The sequence below is a fragment of the Panthera tigris genome, chromosome X, assembly GCF_018350195.1.
Source record: "Panthera tigris isolate Pti1 chromosome X, P.tigris_Pti1_mat1.1, whole genome shotgun sequence".
NCBI lineage: Eukaryota > Metazoa > Chordata > Mammalia > Carnivora > Felidae > Panthera > Panthera tigris.
Window position 1 is genome coordinate 82,784,128 of NC_056677.1, and position 10,720 is coordinate 82,794,847.

The 10,720-nt window shown below is 41.3% G+C and overlaps 1 pseudogene; it reads left to right on the forward strand.

Annotated features, from left to right (window-relative positions):
* LOC122235280 overlaps positions 1–10,720 on the forward strand; it is a 54,510-nt pseudogene extending 43,790 nt beyond the window's left edge.

The window sequence follows — 10,720 nt, forward strand, 5'->3', positions numbered from 1 at the left end:
AGCTCCTGTCCCCAAAAAAGCAACTATGATGCTGGACAACATTTTAATAACCAGCCATTTCCATGCCTTGGAAAGCGACCAGAGGTGCACAATAATCTGAATGCTTTGAAAACTGCTGAACTTTACATAAAATAGTGGGATTCTGTGATGTTTGGGTGGGGCTGTTCCCATTCCATCTCATTCCATCCTCCAGCTTGATAGGTATGGAATTCTACAGTGTGGCAGGTCAGGAGGAACAGGAGGTTTTCTGCTGTGCTTAAAGGGATTGGCTGAATTTGGGAAGCTGTTGGTGGCATTGATTATCTCTGAAGTGGATAGGTGGGAGCTGTAATGACTCTGCTAGCCTGAGCTTCTGGTCATGGTTGCGGTGAGCATATTCCTGGCTGCAGCTACATGAATGCATAGCAGAGATCAGAAAGGGCCCAGCTATCCAAACACTCCTGACTAGTGGTGAGTTGACCTTGATATTTCCAGGGCCTGAATGGAGCCTCAGAGGAGGATCTGGGGCCCAAACTTAAGCATCGGACACACAATCGGTCGTCCATTGCAACCAAACCCTATGCCAGTCCCACACCCTAACAGGCTCCCTCAACTCAGCCCTCCAGGGAAGTCACTGGACTGGTGTCGGTTCAGCCCCTGAACCTTCCTGGGATCTAACCCTATCCCTAGCCAAGGCTCTTTCCTTATGGGGGCCCAATTCCTAGGTCTGAGAACAGAATGGATTTGGAGCCCAGAACCGGTGCAAGATTATTGAGCTGGAACCTGGAAAGTCATCATGCCATCTCTAAAGCAGGGATGGAGCTGCACAAGGGGGGTGCTGAGGTCAAAGCTAAGCTTGGCCCACACCAGAGGCTGGCACTTGAACCCAAAGACTGAGCCTGACCTGCATCCTAACCTGAACCCAAAGACTGAGCCTGACCCACATCCTAACCTGTGCCCTCAACTCAGCCCTCTGGGGAGACCACTGCACTGCTGGGGGTCCAGGTCCTGTCCCCTCTTGAGACCTAACCCAAACCTTAGCCAGGGCCCCAGCCCTGAGAGCGCCAAGCATTCACAGACAGAGGAGATGTGACAAGAACCCAGAACTTTGAATGTGCTCCCCTACCCACACACAGATATAATGACAGAGCACAGAAGCCTTACTGGCTGGAGTTGTTGGAGCACATACTCTATTCAGTCATTTATTCATCCTTAGACTACACAGAACCAGTGGATGCCCTTAATAAGACAGACCTATAAATAGAAGCAAGAACAAAACTGAGCAAGACATGTTCCTACATGTGCACAAAAGTACACATACACACACACACACACACACACACACACACACACACTAAACAAGGCATCATCTGCTGTATTTGACAAAGGAAGCAAATTTCAAAGGTTTCTTCCAGACATATGGCTAAACAAACAAACGATATAGATCTAGCAACAGCAAAATTGTTGAAAAATATCAGAAGCCAGAGTTGCAAACATGTATTATGTAGAAGGTCTAATTTTCAAAAATATTGCAAGACATACAAATGAGGAAAAGGTGAACACATTAATCAGCTTGGGCACTCATAACAACATACCATAGGCTGGGTGACTTAAATAACAAACGTGCATTTTTTTTGCAGTTATGGAGGCTGGAAGTCCAAGACCAGGATTCCAGCACAGTTGGTATGTGGGGAGAGCTCTCTTCCTGGCTTATACATGGCTGTCTTCTTGCTGAGCCCTCAGTTGGCAGAGAGGGAGAGAGAGAGAGGGCAAGATCTCTAGTATTGCCTCTTCTAAAGACACTAATCCCATCATAAGGGTCATACCCCTATGACCTCATTCAATCCTAATGAGCTCCTGAAAGCCCCACTCCAAATTCCATCATCTTAGGGGATAGAACTTACACATGAATTTGGCGAGGGTGTGGGGGCATGGGGGCATGGGGGCATGGGGAGGTGGACAGAAGCATTCAGTCCATAACCGTGACCCACACTCAGTTAAAAAAAAATAATTGGGGTGCCTGGGTGGCTCAGTCAGTTAAGCATCCAGTCTTAGCGTTGGGCTGAGGTCATGGTCTTGGGGTCAGCGTGTTTGAGACTCATGTCGGGCTCTGTGCTGACAGCTTAGAGCCTGGAGCCTGCTTCAGATTCTGTGTCTCCCTCTCTCTCTGTCCCTCCCCAGCTCATGGTTCTCTCTCTCTCTCTCTCTCTCTCTCTCTCTCTCTCTTTCTCTCTCTCTGTCAAAAATAAACATTAAAAAAATAAGTCAATAAAATTGCCTTTGAGTGCCCTTGATATTGGGCACTCAATATATAGTAGAGGGAAGGTTCTCTACTTTCTTCAGTGACTCAGAAGCCCCAAAGGGCTGTTTAATACCATCCTGCCTCTGAGCAGAACCTAATGCAGTTCCCCACGCTGGGAAGACAGGCTCGTTTTTGACTCACCTGATGAGCTCAGTGAGAAATGACACCAGGGAAACAGTGTGGTACTAGCTTAACTGCTGCTCCTGGACTGCTCTGAATGCTAATACATTTATAGGAAAAATTTGGACCTTTTGTGCAGTCATCAGTACAGGGGTCTTCAGATCATATGTTATCTCACCACATCCACCAGGATTTCAGCTGTCTGATGCCTCCCTGAGAGGCAAAAACTTACAAATTGCTAACATTTCTTTGATACACAATTATCCATTTATTTCATTCACTGATAATTAAATATATGTGGTATTCAACTTAAAACTCATACTGTTCCATTAGAGTCATTTCATTAACTCTATCATTAAAACAAGAGACTAAGAAGAGAAATAAATATGTGGGCAAAATCAAGTGTTAAATCTGAGATGAGATGGCTCCTTCACACGAACTTTTAAATTAGCTCTTTCAAGGCATTAAAGATTAAAAACAAGAAAAATAGTCTCTCCTTGGACCCCTCATCTCCTTTAAGCCAGAGGTGGTGCGCTCTCACTCTCTCCGTCTCTCTCCCTTTCTCTCCCTCTCTCTCTCTCTCTCTCTCTCTCTCTCTCTCTCTCTCTCTCTCTCTCTCCTCTCTCTCTCTCTCTCTTCTTTTCTTTCTCTCTCTCTCACCTTTCCTCTCTCTTTCTCCCTTTCTCTCTCTCTCTCTCTCTCCCTCTCTCTGTCTCTTCCTCTCTCCTTGATTCCTTCAAAGACAAAGTTACAGAAGTCATTTCCTGCATTTCCTGTTATCATTCTTCACTTCCCATTGACTCCTTACCTCACTGCACTGTGTCTTCCTTCCCCATAATTGCAATGAATGTGCTTTCACCAAGATCACAAGCCATCTTTTGTCACCAGGTCCAACTTTTTTCATATATTGACACATACTGAATATTCATTTAAATAACCTCCTAAAATAATAATATTTGTGCACACTGCTTCTGTTAATGAGCAGCAAATCTTTGACAGTTTCCTAGGCATGGGGCATGCTCTGGAGCATGAAGTACTGGGTACAAACCCAAGCTGTCCTGCTCCTTAAATGTGCGGTCCTGGCCAAGTCATTGTTCTTTGTGTCCCTCAACTTTTTGCCTACAAAATAGGAATTTGCAGCAGTATCTACCTCATAGGAGTGCTGTGACCATTAAATGAGACAATTCATAAAATATTAGCACATAAGAAATTTTCAGCCATATCTATTTTTATATATCATAATTTATATTACCATTCCCACAGGAATTAAAAAAAAAAGGATATAGACTGACATGAATTCACAACCGATGACACTGAAGTATGTTGCTAATAGGTGTATTAGTTTCCTAGGGCTTCAATTAAAAAAAATATGACAAAATTTGTGACCTAAAACAAGGGGAATTTAGTGTCTCACAGTTATGGAGACCAGAAGTCTAAAATAAGGTGTTGGCAAGGCCGCACTCTCCCTGAAGCCTCAAGAAGAGAATCCTTCCTTACCTCTTCCAACTTCTGGTAGCTCCTGGCTTTCCTTGGTTTGTGGCAGTGCCACTGATCTTCTTCCCTGTGTGTGTGCAATCTCTCTTTTGTTTCTCTTAGGAGGACAGCAGTCATTGAATCTAGGAACCACCTTAAATTCAGGGTAATCTCATCTCGAGATATTTAACTTAATTACATTTGCAAAGACTCTATTTTGAAATGAGGTCATGTTGACAGATATGGGGGTTAGGATTTGGACATACCTTTTGGGGGGCACAAATAAATCCACTAGAGTGATATAAGTTTATAAGACTACATGAAACCTGAGACCTCATCTTTTGAATATAAACATATAAATACATGCATGCAGAAATATCTAAATACCTGAATAAGAAAACTTTTGGAAGAATACAATGCAGGTGAAAACATTAGCAGGAATGATCTATGAGTGGCATATTTGTGGCAAGTAGGATAACACACATCAAATAAAAAGTAGTTAGGGGATGATTTGCTTCCTCTCCCACACCATGTGTAGGTATCTCCTCCTACAAAGAAATGACAGCAAAGCTCATTTATCATATAAGTGTGTATACATTTTATTTCTTGCTGCCTCTGATCCAAGTACCTCTATGAGATATCCATGCTTAAGTGAGCCCTTTTGTGAGAGGAAGAACACTGGGGAGAACAAACTTTAATTTGTTGAAGCATTATGGGTCACACATTTTCTATAGGTTTTCTCTTCTCTACTCATAACAGCTTTGTGAGGTAAGTATTACTATGACCATTTTACAGACAACTGAGGTCAGTCAGGCTTATGAAAGGAACTCAGGAACTCAGTACTCACGATCCCATACATCTACCTACTTAGAGATGTGTGTGTGTGTGTGTGTGTGTGTGTGTGTACACATTCACCTACTTAGAGATGTGTGTGTATGCACGTGTGTTGAAATACACAAAACATATTCACATACATATATCCTTTTGCAAAATTGAGATAGCATTATATATTTTTTTCAGCAACGTGCCTGTTGCACTTAGCATGATAGCCCAGGGTACTAATTTGTATTTCTCTAATTATTTTAATTAAGCATATGTTAAAAGGGCAGTGGGTATGCAGTTGGTTTTTTCCTCAGCCGTATTGAAGTATAATTGAGAAATTAAAATTGTATATATTTTGAAGTGTACAATTTGATGATTCGATATACGTATACATTGCAAAATGATTGCCACAATCAAGCTAATTAACACATCCATTACGTCACATGGTTACTTTTCTTTAATGAGAACTCTTGAGATCTAGCCTCTTAACAAATTTCAAGTATGCGATATAATACTATTAACTATGGTCACCATGCTGTACACTAGATCTCCAGAACTAATTCAATCATATAACTGACAGTTTGTATGTGTATTGTTTTTATGTGAATTATGTATTGATATCCTTTGCCCACCTATTTATTTACAAATAAGTGTCCATTCCATATCAAGAATATTAAGTAGGCTATTAAGGAGTAATGGAAGTAACTACTGGAAAACAAATAATAACCATTCTGAACACCAACAAAAAGGAGAGAGTGAAGTGGACAACCTAGTGAAAGACCTACTGAGGTTACATATATAGTTTATATGTGTGTATAAACATTATAACAGATCAGAGCCAAATGACCAAACATAGTGATCCCATCAAAAAGTGTAAATGGTAGAAATATTTCAAGGTTGCCATTGAAGCAACATCCAAAACCATTCTCTTTCAAGAGATACACCTAAAACAATGTCATTCACACGGTTAAGGCAATTGCAAATAAAAAAAGAAAGCAGGGTTTACAATCCTGATATTCAAGAAGATAGAATTGACATCAAAATGATTTAGATGAGAAAAAAGAGCACCATTGATAAAGCTAAAGGATAAAATTTACAAGGAAGATGTGAGTTATGAATAATTATGTACCCAGTCACACAGCAAAACTATTCATAGAGCAAAAGCTGTAGGAAGTATAAGGAGAAATAGGAAGAAAGACACTGATGATCAATGATTTTAACACAAGTCCCTCATTCCAAGAATGACCAATTTGCCCCCCAAAAATGTAATAATCATACAGAAGATCTAAACATCAGAATGCAAAAGACACACCTTATAGATAGACATCTGAATTCTGAAGCTTTACATTAGGTAATACATCTACTCTTCAGACGAACATGGAACATTCGTGAAAACTGACTCTTTCTGAGGCTGTTAAACAAATCTTAGAAATAAGTGGAAAATTCAGGTTAAAACTACAGAATTTGATGGGAGGAGTAATGATAATGAAAATGCAATATATCAGAATTGGAAGCTAGAACAATTGTCAGAGTAAATTTTATGGTAAAAATACCTGTGTCAATAAAAATAAGCATAAATAAATAAAACATTCAGCCAAAAAGCCAGATAAGGGACCACAATGGAAACTAAAAGAATGTAGACAGAGAGAATCATTAAAAGTAAAATTAGAAATAAAAGGGTTAGAAAACAAAACTACAATAGAACTTATGCATAAAGATATTGGCAGGCTTGTTCAGGAGGGATCAACAAGATGCACAAATCAATGGTATAGTAATCAAGAAAACAGGCAGGAAAGGACAGACACAGAACATTTCAAGTAACAAGTGGGAAATTGTCATCAAAACAAAGGAAGATCTCAAGACTCTCAAGTGAAGAACTTGCACAACTCTATTCAACTACACTTGAACACATAGATGAAATGGACGTATTTCTAGAAAATTACAACTTAACCCAGTTGACCCCAGTTGAGACAGAAGGTCTAAACAAACCCATTACTTGGAAGAAATAGAGGAACGGGCTCAAGACTTCTCCCGTAGAAAAGCGACTGGATTCCCACCAACAGGGCAGGAGGGTTCCCGTTTCTCCACATCCTTGCCAGCATCTGTAGTTTCATGAGTTGTTCATTTTAGCCACTCTGGCTGGTGTGAGGTGGTAGCTCAGTGTGGTTTTGATTTGTATTTCCCTGATGATGAGTGATGTTGAGCATCTTTTCATGTGTCTGTTGGGGGAAGAGGGGAAAATGGGTGATGGGCATTGAGGAGGGCACTTGATGGGATGAACACTGGGTATTGTATGTAAGCGATGAACCACGGGAATCTACCCCCAAAACCAAGAGCACACTTTACACACTCTATGTAAGCCAATTTGACAATAAATTATATTAAACAAAAAGAAAGAAAGAAAAGTGGCTGGAGTGGTACTTTCCTCAGGCAAATTCTACCAAACTTTTAATGATAAGATGATGAAACAAGTACATAATTGATTCCAAAATCTCGCAAATTTTCACCAAAAATGAAAATTACAGTCTAATTGCACAGAAGAATATGACGAAGGGAGTTTCTTAAATATCAGCAAACACAATCCTATGGCACAAGCACGCGCGCACACACACACACACACACACACACACACACCAGTTCATGACACGGTGCATTTTATCCTAAGACTGCAAAGGTGTAATGTCATGAAATCTAATAATATGACTGTTGTATTAATAGAGCTGAAGAGAAAAATTACATGACCACCTCCACAGATGCAGAAAAGGCATTTGACAGCATCAATACCCATTCACATTCATCCATTGATCCATCCATGTTATAGAACTCAAGAAGATAGAAAGCAGAGGATAATATGTATATATATTTGTGTATATACATATATACATACATACACATACACACATACACACAAAGCCCCAGCATCCTGCTTAATGGAGAATCACTAGAGGCTTTCCTTATGAAGCCAAAAGCAAGACACGATGCCTACTTTTCTCCTCCAATATTCGACACCGTGTGAGAGGTGTTATGAATACAACTGACAAGGGCAAGCAATTAGAAGCAAAGGACGAGGTAAAATTCTCTGTATTTGTTGATAATATGATTACATGTTGGAACCCCCCCCCCAATGCTAGGAAAAGTACAACAAACAAAAAGAGAATCTAGGAAAGTAGCAGGTTATGCTGTCAACATCAAAACTCAATAACCTTCGTATGTACAAACAAACAAACAAACAAAAGCATTATACGGTATAATGGGCGAGAAGGAAACGATTGGTCATAAACTCAGCTAGCAATGGGCAATGAATAAAGAAAAACCCCACAAAATTAAACTTGAGGCAGTAGAAAGACATATAATATTCTTAGGTAAGAACTCAATATCATAATGGTCCCAATGACCCTAAGTTAATTTACTAACTTAATGCAATCCCATTAAAATGCCATTAGCTGTTTTGATAGGCTTAGATAAGTTGATTGTCAGATTGTTTGATAGAATAAACAGCAATTGTCAAATAAATCTGGAAAATAAGTGTAATGGGAGGATGTGACAGTTGGTCCTATCAGATACTAAAGCACACAATACATAGTGTACAATATAAGAAGATGATGTTGACTCTTGAATTGACAGCATGACTAATGAAACAGAAAATATGATACTAATACAACCTAATTATATTTTCAAGATTAGGATGTGATTAAAGCAGCATTTCAAATCATTGGAGATGTGACTGATGATTTAGAAGTGCTGTTGTGACATTCAATAGTCAAATAATCCAATTTAAAAATGGGGAGAGGACACGAACAGACATTTACTCACAGAAGACATACAGATGTCCAACGGACAGAGCCTGGAGCCTGCTTCGGATTCTGTGTCTCCCTCTCTCTCTGCACTTCCCCTGCTCACTCTCTGTCTCTTCCTCTCTCTGTCTCTCAAAAATAAATAAACATTAAAAAATTAAAAAAAGAAAAGGTGCCCAACATCACTTATCATCAGGGAAATACAAATCAAAACCACAATGAGGTATCGCCTCACCCCTATGAGAATGGGTACAATCCAAACCACAAGAAATGACAAGTGTTGCCGACAATGTGGAGAAAAAGGAAACTTCTTGCACTGTTGGTGGGAATGCAAACGGGTGCAGCCACTGTAAAAAACAGTATGGAGTTTCCTCAGAAAGTTAAAAATGGAACTACCCTACAATCCAGTAATCGCACTACTGGGTATTTATGCAAAAATACAAGAACACTAATTCAAAAGGATACATGCACCCCTATGCTTATTGCAGCATTATTTACAATAGTCAAATTATGGAAGCAGTCCAAGTGCCCACCCGAAGATGAATAGATAAAGAAGAAGTGATACACACACACACACACACACACACACACACACACGCACACACGCACACACACAGGAATATTATTCAGCCATAAAAAGGATGAAACCTTGCCATTTGAAACAACATGAATGGAGCTAGAGAGCATAATGTTAAGTGAAATAAGTCAGTCAGAGAAAGACAAATATTATATCACTTCGCTCATATGTGGCATTTAAGAAACAAATGAGGCTCACAACATGGCAGAGAAGTAGGGGATCTGTATTTCCCATGTCTCCCAAACAAAGAAGGACTGAAGCGAAAGGACTCTGAACCACAAGAGTCTGGGAGGAAAAGAAACTGAGTCTACAAGGGAGAAACTGGGACAGCTTGAGAGACCATAGGTGGGTGATTGCAAACTGGGGGAGATAAAATGGGCTGTGTAGGCACGGAGGGGAGGGATCCCCTTCTGCTGAGAGACAAAGAGCAGCTGGGGAAGTGTAGGACTGTATCTGGACAAGAGGAAGAACCTCGGACCAGGACGGAGAGGGATCCCATCTCTAACTGCAGGTTAGAGGATCTCTAACTGCAGATCCCATCTTTGGGCTGGGGTCCGCTGCCCTGTTAGCACACCTGGGGAGGAAGGGAGCCACCCCCGGGTTCACTGGGAGATCAGGGGCGCTGTCCACAGTAGGAGAAACCGGTCCCCTCCCCTGAAGGGCTGTGGCACAGGACAAAAGCAGCCGGGACCTCATATGGGGAGGCGCTTCCCCAGTACTGGGGCACACGGAGGCTGAGTTTAACTCCCAGCCAAGCCTCCAGGGCAAAGGAGTTGGAGGAGCAAGACAGACAGCCTTGTCTGCGCCTGCAGCACAGGGAGGATGGCTCCAAAGGAGTGATTCGGGACACTGGGTCATGGAGAAGAGACTGGGGGTTTGCCATTTTTCTCCCCACCACCACCAAGGTGGGACCTCAGGGATCGGTCTGCAGGGCCCACAGTGGAGGCGGGACCAGCCTACGCCAAACCAGGTCCTTCCACGCTGGGTAACTGTGTATCTACTGGAGCTGGGTAGACACTGTAGGACCAGACAGACTCCTCCTCCTGATCAGTGCTGCTGCATTGCCTGGATTAATTCTGGGACACTTCTTGCTATATAGATATATCCCCCCCCCTCCATTTCTCCCTCTTATCTCTTCCCTCCTCTAGGCTGATTCCTCTGGTTATTGGTTGGTTTACACAGACATATTTAATCCATTCTCTTGATACATGTTCTACACCTCGTTCTTTACATTCCTTTCTCTCTCTCTGGAATAATCAAGCCATATAGTTTCTTTGTCTGGGTAATTTTATTCTCATTTCTTTTCCCCGCCTCCTTCCTTATTTTCCTTGCTCTTTCTCTGGATTAAGTCTTTTAGTCTCTCTGCCTGGTTAATGTTTATTTTTTTCTTTTTCCCCGCCCCTGTCCTTTCTCTTTGTATGTGCTCTTCCATCAGCACCGCCTCCACCCTGTTCTTTACTTTTAGCTGGTGTTTCTGGGCTTTTGCTGTCGGATTGTTTTGGTTTTTTGTTTTTGTTTGTTTGTTTTATATGTTTGTGTGTTTGCATGTTCTTGTCTCCTGTTTGACTGTCTGTTTGTTTTCCTTTACAGGGGTATGTCAAGGAAAAAATCAAAGCACACCTGGTGGAGGGTCCAAGACATGACTATGAGTAG